Source organism: Triticum dicoccoides, chromosome 2B, assembly GCF_002162155.2.
Source record: "Triticum dicoccoides isolate Atlit2015 ecotype Zavitan chromosome 2B, WEW_v2.0, whole genome shotgun sequence".
In the NCBI taxonomy this organism is placed as follows: Eukaryota; Viridiplantae; Streptophyta; class Magnoliopsida; order Poales; family Poaceae; genus Triticum; species Triticum dicoccoides.
The window spans coordinates 289,944,350-289,956,505 of NC_041383.1; the positions used below are offsets into that span (position 1 = coordinate 289,944,350).

The 12,156-nt window shown below is 44.3% G+C and overlaps 1 long non-coding RNA gene across 3 annotated transcripts; it reads right to left on the bottom strand.

The window, feature by feature from the left end:
• Positions 1-1,191: 1,191 nt before the first annotated feature.
• LOC119363550 lies at positions 1,192-5,135 on the bottom strand. Of its 3 annotated transcripts, XR_005174045.1 has the most exons (6): positions 4,525-5,135; positions 3,886-4,320; positions 3,499-3,671; positions 2,230-2,462; positions 2,004-2,081; positions 1,192-1,501 (listed from the first exon to the last, which is right to left on the bottom strand). It is a non-coding gene; the product is annotated as an uncharacterized LOC119363550 (long non-coding RNA). The 3 variants fall into 3 exon arrangements; XR_005174046.1 differs by lacking the exon at positions 2,004-2,081; XR_005174044.1 differs by lacking the exon at positions 1,192-1,501 and having other exon boundaries at positions 1,777-2,081; positions 4,525-5,134.
• Between the last annotated feature and the right edge of the window lie 7,021 nt (positions 5,136-12,156).

Sequence of the window (12,156 nt, forward strand, 5' to 3'; positions counted from 1 at the left end):
CGACAAGTTCCGAGTGTTGACTACGATGAGATTTTCTCACTCGTAGCGATGCTTAAGTCTGTCTGAATCATGTTAGCAATTGTCGCATTTTATCAAATCTGGCAAATGGATGTCAAAATTGCATTCCTTACTGGATTTCCTAAAGAAGAGTTGTATATGATGCACCCAAAAGGTTTTGTCGATCCTAAAAGTGCTAACAAAGGGTGCAAACTCCAGCCATCCATCTTTGGACTGGTGCAAGCATCTCGGAGTTGGAATATATGCTTTGACAAGCTGATCAAAGCATATGGTTTTATATAGACTGATGGTGAAGCCTGTATTTACAAGAAAGTGAGTGGGAGCTCTGTAGCATTTCAGATATTACTAGATGACCCGTTGCGCCCATGGGGCAAAGGCCGAGCACAAGCCAGGTATTGGAGGAGTGTGCATTGAAATATGTAGATTGAAACATATATAAGAGCCTTTTCAGTTGGCATACATTTGGACTTATTTGAGCAAATATCCTTGATAAGGCATCTTTACACTAAGAAATTAAAAAGCAGAGCTTGCATAGTTGCAATGAGCCGAGAACATGCAGTAGACAAAGGAAGACTTTTTTAAAGGAAGTATTGCCGCCGCCGAAGCACAACTCATGATACTTCATGCAGCAAGCAAGTGATACTGATAGAAAATTATGCAAAGGCCCTTGGACGTGCACTTGAAGGCAAAAGCATGTATTGGTTTAGAAGTGCACCCAACAACAATCTAAGCAGCAAATGACCGACAATTAAACGCATAGGATGGTCTTAGGTGATTACATAAGATTCAAAAGCATGATAAACATAGAAGTCTTGGTAGGCATGTATACAAATGCTAAGTTATATAATAAATGGCTCTTGCAACTTGATTATATTGAGTAGACGATCAGGCGCAGTCCCTTGAAAGTGCATTTGAAGGCGAAAGCATATGCTTAACATTTCTCCATGTGCGCCTGACGGAAGAAGTCGCTCCAGCCTTAGTGATGGTGGCCCTTTTGTCAACACCCATGATAGCGCAAAGGGCGAGAACAAACCAAACTTTCAAACCATGAGAGTAAGAATATTTAGAGACTGATCAATAACTCCTTGTAGCATAGGTAAATAGATACAGGTATGATGTTCCTACATAGTGTTATATGTTATGTTGAAGGTTGGTTCATAGGGTATTGGATACTCTTAGCAATATTGAGAGACATCCAGTAAGAATTCAAAGTACATATTTGCATCAATCAAATATCTGCAGAGATGCATAGAAGGAAATGCACATACAACTTCACTGTTTTTTATGGACGAAAAGACACACATCTAGACCTAAACATCACCGAAGGATGATACATGACACATGACTATTATTTCAGAATATAGAGCAAAGAGCCTATTCTAAATCTCTTGACATCACAACTCATGCAGGAAAAATGGACAAAATAAGACACTGCAATTCTCTCCTGAAGGTGAAACAGTGCGCCATGCCCCCTTCCCACAATCTGTAAACATAAACACAAACATAAAATCCTCAACAATCAGAATATCAGGGTGATTTTCTTTTGTATTGGGTAAGACATTGCAATAATCCATCATCTATTTGTAAAACATTTTACAACATTCACCCCATACATCAGGGGAGGGGGCTATAAGATTAGTCACATGCTACTCAAATACTTGTGCATGTCATTGTATCAATCCTCATTACTACTTTAGAGAAAGAGTACATCATATTCTCAGGTCGGCCGTAACCCTTAGGGATCAAGACAACGAAACCTTCCAAAGGGTTTTTGACATGGATATATGTGCGAAACAGTGGATCTATACATTGATGTCCCAAAAACAAAAGATGTAATTATGTGGCAATAGGAAGATGAATTCTGGGAGGTGGAAACCTATGGAGAGGCACACCAACACCATCTGTACATAATACAAAATTCACGTCGAACCTGCAGTAGCAGGAACAATTACAATGTGATCAACAGTTCTAGTTCAAAACTTAACTGCTAGAGACATGATCATGTCTAGAGAGTTATCTGCCATGCTGAGAAACTGGCTTGGTTTCTCATCGGATGCTGGAAGCTACAATATAGAGTACAACACATATAAGATAGTGGCCAGCTATATACTTGCTTAGTGACAGAAAAACAGAGCAGCATTTTACCTGAATGGGATCAAGATGAAAATGAAAAAGAAATAAAGAGAGAGAGAGAGAGAGAGAGGTGAGCACCTAGTTCAGATTATCTTGGGGTAGCCATCTGTTCACGCCACCCATGTGTGGATGTGCACCTCGTTGGTGCTTGACCTTCTTGTTGCACCTACTGGTTTTGGCACCGGAGTGAGGAGGAAGAATGGGATGGACCCCAACGAAAGTCGCCGATGGGCATTCGCAGCTTGCCCCAGCTAGCCGCCACCATGTCTCCCCCGCCCTTCCCCTATGGTGGCGTGCTTCCCGCCGGTTTCCTGTTTGGAGGCTCAGCAGTGAGCAAACTTATGTCATTTTTTTAATTCTCTCAATGGATGAAACATTGCTATGGTTAAATGGTGTAAATTATATAGATTTCAGTTTGGGCATGGATATGTGGGAGAACATATGTTTAAGTTTAGCAGCTCTGTTACAATGAAAGCTCGTGTGAGTCTAAATCCTCCTATAAAACACTCATGATTAGCATGGTGAACAAACATAACATTTATAACTACAAAAGTCTAAATCAAGACAAAACTGGGGAAAAATCATCACAAACCTTGTACAGCTGCATTGAAGTTTAAAAGGTCATGCAGGAGATGCTGACTGATTTGCGGCTTAAAATGATTAAAACTAATAGGAGTATGTATAGAGTAACTGAACATATTTTTATCATTAACATATTTTGATACAGTATATAGAGCTCCATAGCTATTCAATGGCTAATGGAAGCAGTATAAGTCCTTCAAACATTAACTTTTTAATATTCTTCTTTGGCAAAGTATACATGGAATAAGATATTCAGTTTTGTGCACACCAAATGTCGTAAAGCAAAAATATACACCAAAAGAAACATCGCACGCTTTGGCCAATATGTTATATCTACCATTAAATAGATGAGAGGTTCATAACACACAAATAAACACAATAAAGGATGCCCACCCGCTTCTTATCCTGCCTTGCATCGATATATGCAACAACAACAAAGCCTTAAGTCTCGGACAAGTTGGGTAGGCTAGAGGTGAATACTGATGGAAGAAATGTTGTGAGCAATTCCAAAATCCTAAATCAGATAGACAAGTATCACCTACTTGCACATGGCATCTACTTTTCAGCTCTGATGTAAGCATGGCAAAACAACCTATAATCAAGACAGGAACCATTGTATTTTAAGAAATTTAGTATGACGGTAAAAAATGGATAAACATTATTGAAGATGAATATATCTCATGAAGTAGGGCAAGAGATAGAAATCTGAAAGAATTGGAACGTAGGAGTGAAGTAGTATGGGTGTATTTTTGTTTGGGAACTGACCTTGCGATGAACCAACTTGGGTCGACGCACACATCATATAAAATGTACCAGACCAGGTACTACTACGGCTGACTCCACGAGGTCCACGAACATCCAACGACGTGAAACCACCGTCAGCATCAGATAGCTTAATTCATAAATCCGGGCACCTCCACCAAGCGGCTATTTCACATCTTCCGTACAAAAAACAAAGAATGTTTATTTGAAATGATTTACTTGTGCTTTATGATATTTAAATCATAGAATTTGCTCTATCATCCATCAACATAAACAGTGAAAGAAAGTGAGACCAATACACCTTTTTATGTAGAAGAGGCAATCAGACTATTTAAAAACATGGCATATATTTCTGCATACAACTCAATGTGAAGTGGAGTAGTGGCTGACCTTGCAAAGACTCCTTTTCTCGAGGGAGTTAAGCCAATATATTAGAGGCGAGTAGAGAGCGGTCGTACTTGTCACCGGCATCCACGTAGCCGCACCATAAGCATGAGGCTGAAAAGCCATAAACATGCAGAGGCTGCTTTCAAAGATTACACAAGTTACTCTCCAGGAAGAAAATATATAATTTATAGAATTATATCAACATGGAAAAATCTTTTGATCTCCATGATTCCACTGAGATTGGTTTGCCTGGGGACGGGGACCCATGCAGGACTATAGGATAGCAAAATCAATGAATCAAACAAACTGCAAGGCAATGGGAAATTTCGTGGCAATATAAGACCAGGAGGAGGGAACATGTGATAGCAGGGTAGATTTAGTTGGGGGTGATGAATCCCAAGCTCTCCATCGCCAAAGAGTCCCTCTTTTTCCCCCACCCTATGAAATTACTCTCAGTTAGATCAAGATAGTCAGGAATTCTCAAGCCTGTGCAAAATTTGTGATCCCTCAAACACGTCTGTAGATGACTATTCTACAATCGACTATATCGAAAGGTTCCACGGCATTTTACATACTCGCACAGGGAAATCACAAGTGCCAGCGACCCCAAGCAGAGGTATGCCTGGGTGAGAGAGGGCGTACCATGAGGTGGATGCCCCGTAGGCAACGCGGAAGGCGTCGGAGATGCGGGCACCCCGCCGGCATCCATGGCAACACCCCACACCAGTAGTCCGAACGGCCGGGGATAGTCGGGGATGATGTTGGAGGATCAATGGACATGGTAGAGGAACGATAGGAGAGCACGGGAAGGTGCTGGCCCGCTCGGGTTGCCGGAGTGGGCCGGAATCGGCTGGCGGCTGCTGCCCTTCTCCAGATTGAGGTTGCACTCCTGGCCTCTCCTGCTCTAGATCGAGGCCATGCTCAGGAAGAGAGGCAGAGGAGGGGGCGGAGCAGCCCTTCTTTGGCCGCTGCCAGGCGGGGAGGTAGAGCTGCGACAAGGGGAGGCGGAAGGGAGAGAAGGAGATGGAGGAGTGGATGCGTGGCTGCCTCGAGCCAGCGCCACCGTCGCCGGGAAGCTCGCCTCCGCACCCGGGGTGGATGAGATTGGGGGGAAAGGGAGGGGACAGGGGGAGGCGGCTGAGGTGTGAGGAGGAGGAGCCGGTGGCTAGGGTTCTAAGGTGGGAGGAGGAAGAGACGAGTGAGGTGGGACGCTCTAGGTGGACGCGGACTCGTTTCCCTTTCCCTTTGCTCGCTCGCTCGTTGTTTCACTTCGCTCGCTCGCTATGGCGCACTATTCATTGCGTACATGGAGGCCTTGGTTGTGACTAACAACTAGATCATCCTTTATAAGTTTAAATATGTTGATGACATATTGTTGATTAGAAATGATATAGAATTTCTGGATAGCATAAAAGGATACTTGTATAAGAATTTTTCAATAAAAGAACTCGCTAAAGCTACTTATGTATTGGGTATCAAGATCTATAGAGATAGATCGAGACGCTTAATAAGAATTTCACGAAGCACACACCTTGACAAGATTTTGAAGGAGTTCAAAATGGATCGGTCAAAGAGGGAGTTCTAGCATGTATTGTAAATTGTGAAGTTGAGTAAGACACAAAGCCCGACCACGGCAGAAGATAGAAAGAGAATGAAAGTCATTCCCTATGCCTCAGCCATAGGTTCTATAAAGTACGCCATGCTATGTACTAGACATGTCGTGTTCCTTGCTATGAGTTTGGCAAGAGGGTACAATAGTGATCTAGGAGTAGATCACTGGACATCGGTCAAAACTATCCTTAGAGGACTAAGGAAATGTTTCTCGGTTATGGAGGTGATAAATGGTTCGTCGTAAAGGGTTACGACGATGCAAGCTTTAAGACTAATCTAGATGACTCTGAGTCTCAATCTGGATAAGTATTGAAAGTGGGAGCAATGTCAGGACCCCAATTCCAAGTCACACCGATATAGCATGTAACACATCATATCACTTTGCGACTTCACACACGGTACTCCCACAAGTGCCACCTTACCTGCCCCATGGACCGTTTGCGCCTTTTGGCTCACGTATATGATAGTGTTGCTAGCACCCATATGACAAAGAACCCGAGCCGACATGACTAGTCGTAAACCCAAGGTGGCACTAACTTACAGGGACAGGCATACATGACCCAACAACGAACGTGTCGATCAACAACGTATGAACCCAAGTCGTAGCAAGCTACAAGGACTTAAAGGGACAACGCGTGACATTTCCCCGAAGGGACAGACAAAGGAACGAAGAAGAACACATGCCGACCAGCCTAAGTGTTCCAAAGCAGTAGCAAGCTAACATGGCTCGGTGGAAGCACTAGGAGACATTTCCCGGTAAGAGAGGCTACCAAGAATAAATAACTAGGTTGTCAGATCTCACACATACTAAGCATTTCAAATCATACACACAATATTCTTGATATGTGCAAATACAACATGGCATCAGAAGAAAACTCTACATATCCATATAGATAGGGGTCACACGACCCGACACTCAAGTCATACAAACATACAAGAACATGTGGAAGCAAACTTGTCCGAGTACAGACAACTAGAAAGCAAGAAGGCTTGACGAAGCCTGTCTATCTACATAGGCCCTTCACAAGCTCAGGGTCACCACCTGGGCATGAAGTTACTCATCAACGTTGAGATCTACATAAAACCCATCGGGAGGGGCAGTGTTCTCCTCTGCAATAGTAATTAAGCAGACATTAGTACAAAGGTACTCAGAAAGACTTACATCAGATCCTACATACATGCACATTATCAACAAAGGGATGGTGGAGCTTATTGCAGCAAGCAAGCTTGGACTCTTGGCTAGTCTATCCTACGAATGATTGTATCTTGTAAATGTTTTGCGCATACGAGTCCACTACTCACCACAAGAATACCCTACCGTGGATCCTCTCCCGTCATCCTACGGAAGGGCCATCCACGGCACTCACACTTGTCTTGAGGCTTTTAGTAGTTTCCATTTACTTATCTATGAACTGCATAGGCAACCAAGTGGTCCTTTACCGCGGACGCAGCTATTCGAATAGATGATGTTAAACCTGCAGAGGTGTACTTCTTCACACATGCTCTCACCACTTATCGCCTTTTACACGACATGTACTCAGCAAACCTTTAAGCAGAAGCCCAACGAGGGTGTCGGCCACGACCTAACTAAACACCCAAGTCCCTAGTCCAGGTTTATCGCCTATTCATGTTCCATCCGCAGGGAGTCCGGCCGAGGTTTCTACATACGACCCCGAACGATGTGTATAGGGTTCCCGAGACACAAATGGGCGCCTCGGTACACCATGCCACATACCTACCGCATCACAACCCACTCCGAGGGTCAGCGCTGCGCACGGCCTCCAGTATACTACAAACACCAGAAACTACTTGCAAATCATGGAAAGAGGACAAGAGCGATTAATAAGTCGAGAGGGTCCATTGGTTTCGGGCCCAACGCGTGGTAGTAGCTGATCTTAAATAGATCTCAGTTCTTAGGGATGGTTCCAATGAAACAGCCCATCATGTACTCCTACATGGCCTCTCATCGATACCTTTACAAAATTATGTTCATCACTTCACTTTCATCACTGACATAATCATTTCACTCTAGCCCATCACCCAGATGAACCAGACCTGACACGACTCTAAGCATAGCAGGCATAGCATGGTGGGAAACCCAAACATGGCTCAATCGACTCCTACACATGCTAGTGGGTTTCATCTACCACAGCACACAGCAGTTCGAAACGTTATTGTCTTAAATGAAGTAAAAGAGAGCAAGAGCAAGAACATGGGATATTATCGATATGATCAAATGGTGGTTGCTTGCCTGACAGAGTGGTCGAGGGGTGATACTTTTCCAACATATCTATAATTTTTTATTGTTTCATGTTATTATATTACCCCTTTTGGATGTTTATGGGCTTTATTTTACACATTTATATCATTTTTGGGACTAACCTACTAACCGGAGGCCCAGCCCATAATGTTGTTTTTTTGCCTATTTCGGTATTTCGAAGAAAAGGAATATCAAACGGAGTCCAAACGAAATGAAACCTTCGGGAGCGTTATTTTTGGAACAAATCTGATCCAGAGAGCTTGGAGTGCAAGTCAAGAAGCCTACGAGGGCCCCACAAGATAGGAGGGTGCCCCCCCTGTAGGGTGCACCCCCCAGTCTTGTGGGCCCCTCGGGCTGCCACCAACGTACTTCTTCCTCCTATATATACCTACGTACCCCGAAAACATCCAGGAGCACCATGAAACACAATTTCCACCGCCATAACCTTCTGTATCCGTGAGATCCCAACTTGGAGCCCTTGCCGGCACTCTGCCAGAGGGGGAAGCAACCATGGAGGGCCTCTACACCAACATCCTTGCCCCTCCGATGAGTTGTGAGTAGTTTACCACAGACCTACGGGTCCATAGTTATTAGCTAGAGGGCTTCTTCTCTATTTTTGGATCTCAATACAATGTTCTCCCCCTCTCTTGTGGAGATCTATTCGATGTAAACTCTTTTTGCGATGTGTTTGTTGAGATCCGATGAATTGTCGGTTTATGATCAAGTTTATCTATGAATAATATTTGAATCTTCTCTGAATTCTTTTATGTATGATTGAGTTATCTTTGCAAGTCTCTTCAAATTATCAGTTTGGTTTGGCCTACTAGATTGGTCTTTCTTGCCATGGGAGAAGTGCTTAGCTTTGGGTTCAATCTTGCGGTGTTCTTACCCAGTGACAGAAAGGGTTGCAAGACATGTATTGTATTATTGCCATCGAGGATAACAAGATGGGGTTTATATCATATTGCATGTGTTTATCCCTCTACATCATGTCATCTCGCTTAATGTGTTACTCCGTTCTTATGAACTTAATACTCTAGATGCATGCTGGATAGCGGTCGATGTGTGGAGTAATAGTAGTAGATGCAGGCAGGAGTCGGTCTACTTTTTATGGACGTGATGCCTATATACATGATCATGCCTAGATAATCTCATAACTATGCGCTTTTCTATCAATTGCTCGACAGTAATTTGTTCACCCACCGTAATACTTATGCTATCTTGAGAGAAGCCTCTAGTGAAACCTATGGCCCCCGGGTCTATCTCTTATCATATTTGCTTTCCATCTACTTTATTTGCATCTTTACTTTTCGCATCTATATTATAAAATACCAAAAATATATTTATCTTATCATGCTATCTTTATTAGATCTCACTTTCGCAAGTGGTCGTGAAGGGATTGACAACCCCTTTATTGCGTTGGTTGCGAGTTCTCAGTTTGTTTGTGTAGGTGCATGGGACTTTTGAGGAGCCTCCTACTGGATTGATACCTTGGTTCTCAAAACTAAGGGAAATACTTACGCTACACTTTGCTGCATCACCCTCTCCTATTCGAGGAAAACCAACGCAAGCTCAAGATGTAGCAAGAAGGATTTCTCGCGCCGTTGCCGGGGAGGTCTTCGCTCAAGTCAAGACATACCAAGTACCCATCACAAACCCATCTCCATCGCATTTACATTATTTGCCATTTGCCTCTCGTTTTCCTCTCCCCCACGTCACCCTTGCCGTTTTATTCACCCTCTCTTTCCCAATCTCCTCTCTTTTCGCTTGCCGTTTTTCTGTTTGCTTGTGTGTTGGATTACTTATTGCCATGGCACAAGATAATACCAAGTTGTGTGACTTCTCGAATAACAATAATAATAATTTCCTTAGTACTCTGATTGCTCCTCTTAATGATGTTTAGTCTTGTGAAATCAATACCGCTTTGCTGAATCTTGTTATGAAAGATCAATTTGCCGGCCTTCCTAGTGAAGATGCCACTACTCATCTAAACAATTTTGTTGATTTGTGTGATATGCAAAAGAAGAAAGATACGGATAATGATATTGTCAAATTGAAGTTGTTATTTCCGTTTTCACTTAGAGATCGTGCTAAAGTTTGGTTTTTGTCTTTGCCTAAAAATAGTATTGATTCTTGGAACAAGTGCAGAGATGCTTTTATCTCTAAGTATTTTCCTCCCGCTAAGATCATCACTCTTAGGAACGATATTATGAATTTTAAACAACTTGATCATGAGCATGTTGCCCAATCTTGGGAAAGAATGAAATTGATGCTTCACAATTGCCCTACTCATGGTTTGAATTTATGGATGATCATACAAAATTTTTATGCCGGTTTGAATTTTGCTTCTAGAAATCTCTTAGATTCGGCCGGGGGAGGCACGTTTATGAAAATTACGTTAGGAGATGCTACAAAATTGCTTGATAATATTATGGCTAATTATTCTCAATGGCACACCGAAAGATCTTCTAGTAAAAAAGTGCATGCTATAGAAGAAATCAATGTTTTGAGTGGAAAGATGGATGAACTTATGAAGATGTTTGCTACTAAAAATACTCCTCTTGATCCCAATGATATGCCTTTGTCTTCCATGATTAGGAATAATAATGAATCTATGGATGTGAATTTTGTTGGTAGGACTAGTTTTGGAAACAATACTTATAGAGGAAATGTTAATGCTAGACCGTTCCCTAGTAATCCCTCTAATAATTATGGAAATTCCTACAATATGTCACATCCTAGTTAGCCATGCATTAGAGTGTTGCATCATGTTTACTTTTTCATCAGAAACTTGAAATGGGGATGATAGAACCCCCAGTCCCCTCTGAAACCAACTAGGGTTTACTAAAAACTTTTTCAATGAACCTGAAATGCCCTTCTAAAATGCCCATCATTTTTGTCTTGGTTCAGAACCCCTGCCAAAAGTGGTGCACATTTTCCTAGGCCATCTTAGGGTTTTTGAATTAAATCATAAATATTTGAATTTGGGCATTTAAAATTATATAAAATATTTAAATGCTCAAATACCTCCAAACTAAAATGTTTCATGTTGGAAATAATCCAACTATGGACCAGGAGTAATTTGGTGATTTTTGAAGTTGCCTAGGTATTTTATTAAATTCAACAAAGTTGCAGATATATTAAAAAAAGAAACAGAAACAGAAAAAAAGGGGAAACTTACCTGGCGCCGCCGCAGGCCCACCAGCCAGCCCACCTGGCCAGCCCAGCCCGGCCACCGCTCCAGCGAGCTGCTTGGCTCGCCAGGCAGGCAGCCAAGGTGCTCGGCGGCGGCACCGCAGCTCGCCACGCAGCTGCTCGCCGCCTCGCCGCCTCCCTCGCCCGGCTAACGCTGTGGATCGGCCTCCCTCTCTCCCCCGAACCCCCCAGACACCCCCTCTCCTCTCCAGCTCCTCCCCCTCGCACGCCCCAGCCATGGCCGACGCCATCGCCGCCACCCCCACGCCGTAGCCACGCCCTCCGTCCACCCCACGCCGTGCCACCGTGTCCAGGAGCTCCGCCGCTGTCTACTTCATCGAGCAGCCGAGCCCCGTGTGCTCGTGCGGCCCGAGACCACCGCACCGACCTCGCCCGAGCTCACCGTCGCCGGAGATCCCCTTCAACGCCGTCGCCGCCTCAGCTCGTCCCCGACCTCACCGGTGGCCTCTACGGGAGCGCTGTGAGCCTAGCTACTCCTCCGACCCTCTCTCTCTCATTCCTGAGCCGTGTAGCCACCGCACGAGGATCACACGCCCGCACCGCCGCGGACGTCGTCGCCGACGTGCTTCCGGCCACACTCCGGCCACAAGATGGTGTCCATCTTACTCACCAAGTCCCGCAACACCTAGCTAGCTACTCCACGAGCCTCACCGACCCCTCTAGCGCCAAGTTCACCTCCGACCGAGCCTCGGTGGCCGCCAAAGTCGTCGCCGGCACCAACTCCGGCCACCCCGACCTCAACGGACTCCGCCAAGAGCTGCGGTTTGTCCTCAGCTCCCCTCCGGTGGTCTCCGCGGCCCATTTGGTGGCCGAAATGACCAAAACCACTCCCGCCGCCGCGTCGGGCTCGCCGGCGGCTAAACGCCGGTGCAGCCGACCCGGGTTTGACCACGGGTGGGCCCTGGTTGACTCCCCTGAGTCAATGACAGGTGGGGCCCAGCCCTGTTAATTAAACAGGATTAGTTTTAATTAAGTTTTAATTAAAATAATCACCCTGACATGCGGGACCCACTGTCAGGTTTGACCCAGACCTGTCCCGTTGACCTGCTGACGTCACACTGACGTCAGGCTGACGCAGTAATTGATTTTCTGGATTTAATTTAAATCAGGAAATTCCAGAATATAATTTAAACTTCAAAAATTCATAACTTTTATTCTGTAACTCCAAATTGGACAAATTATATATG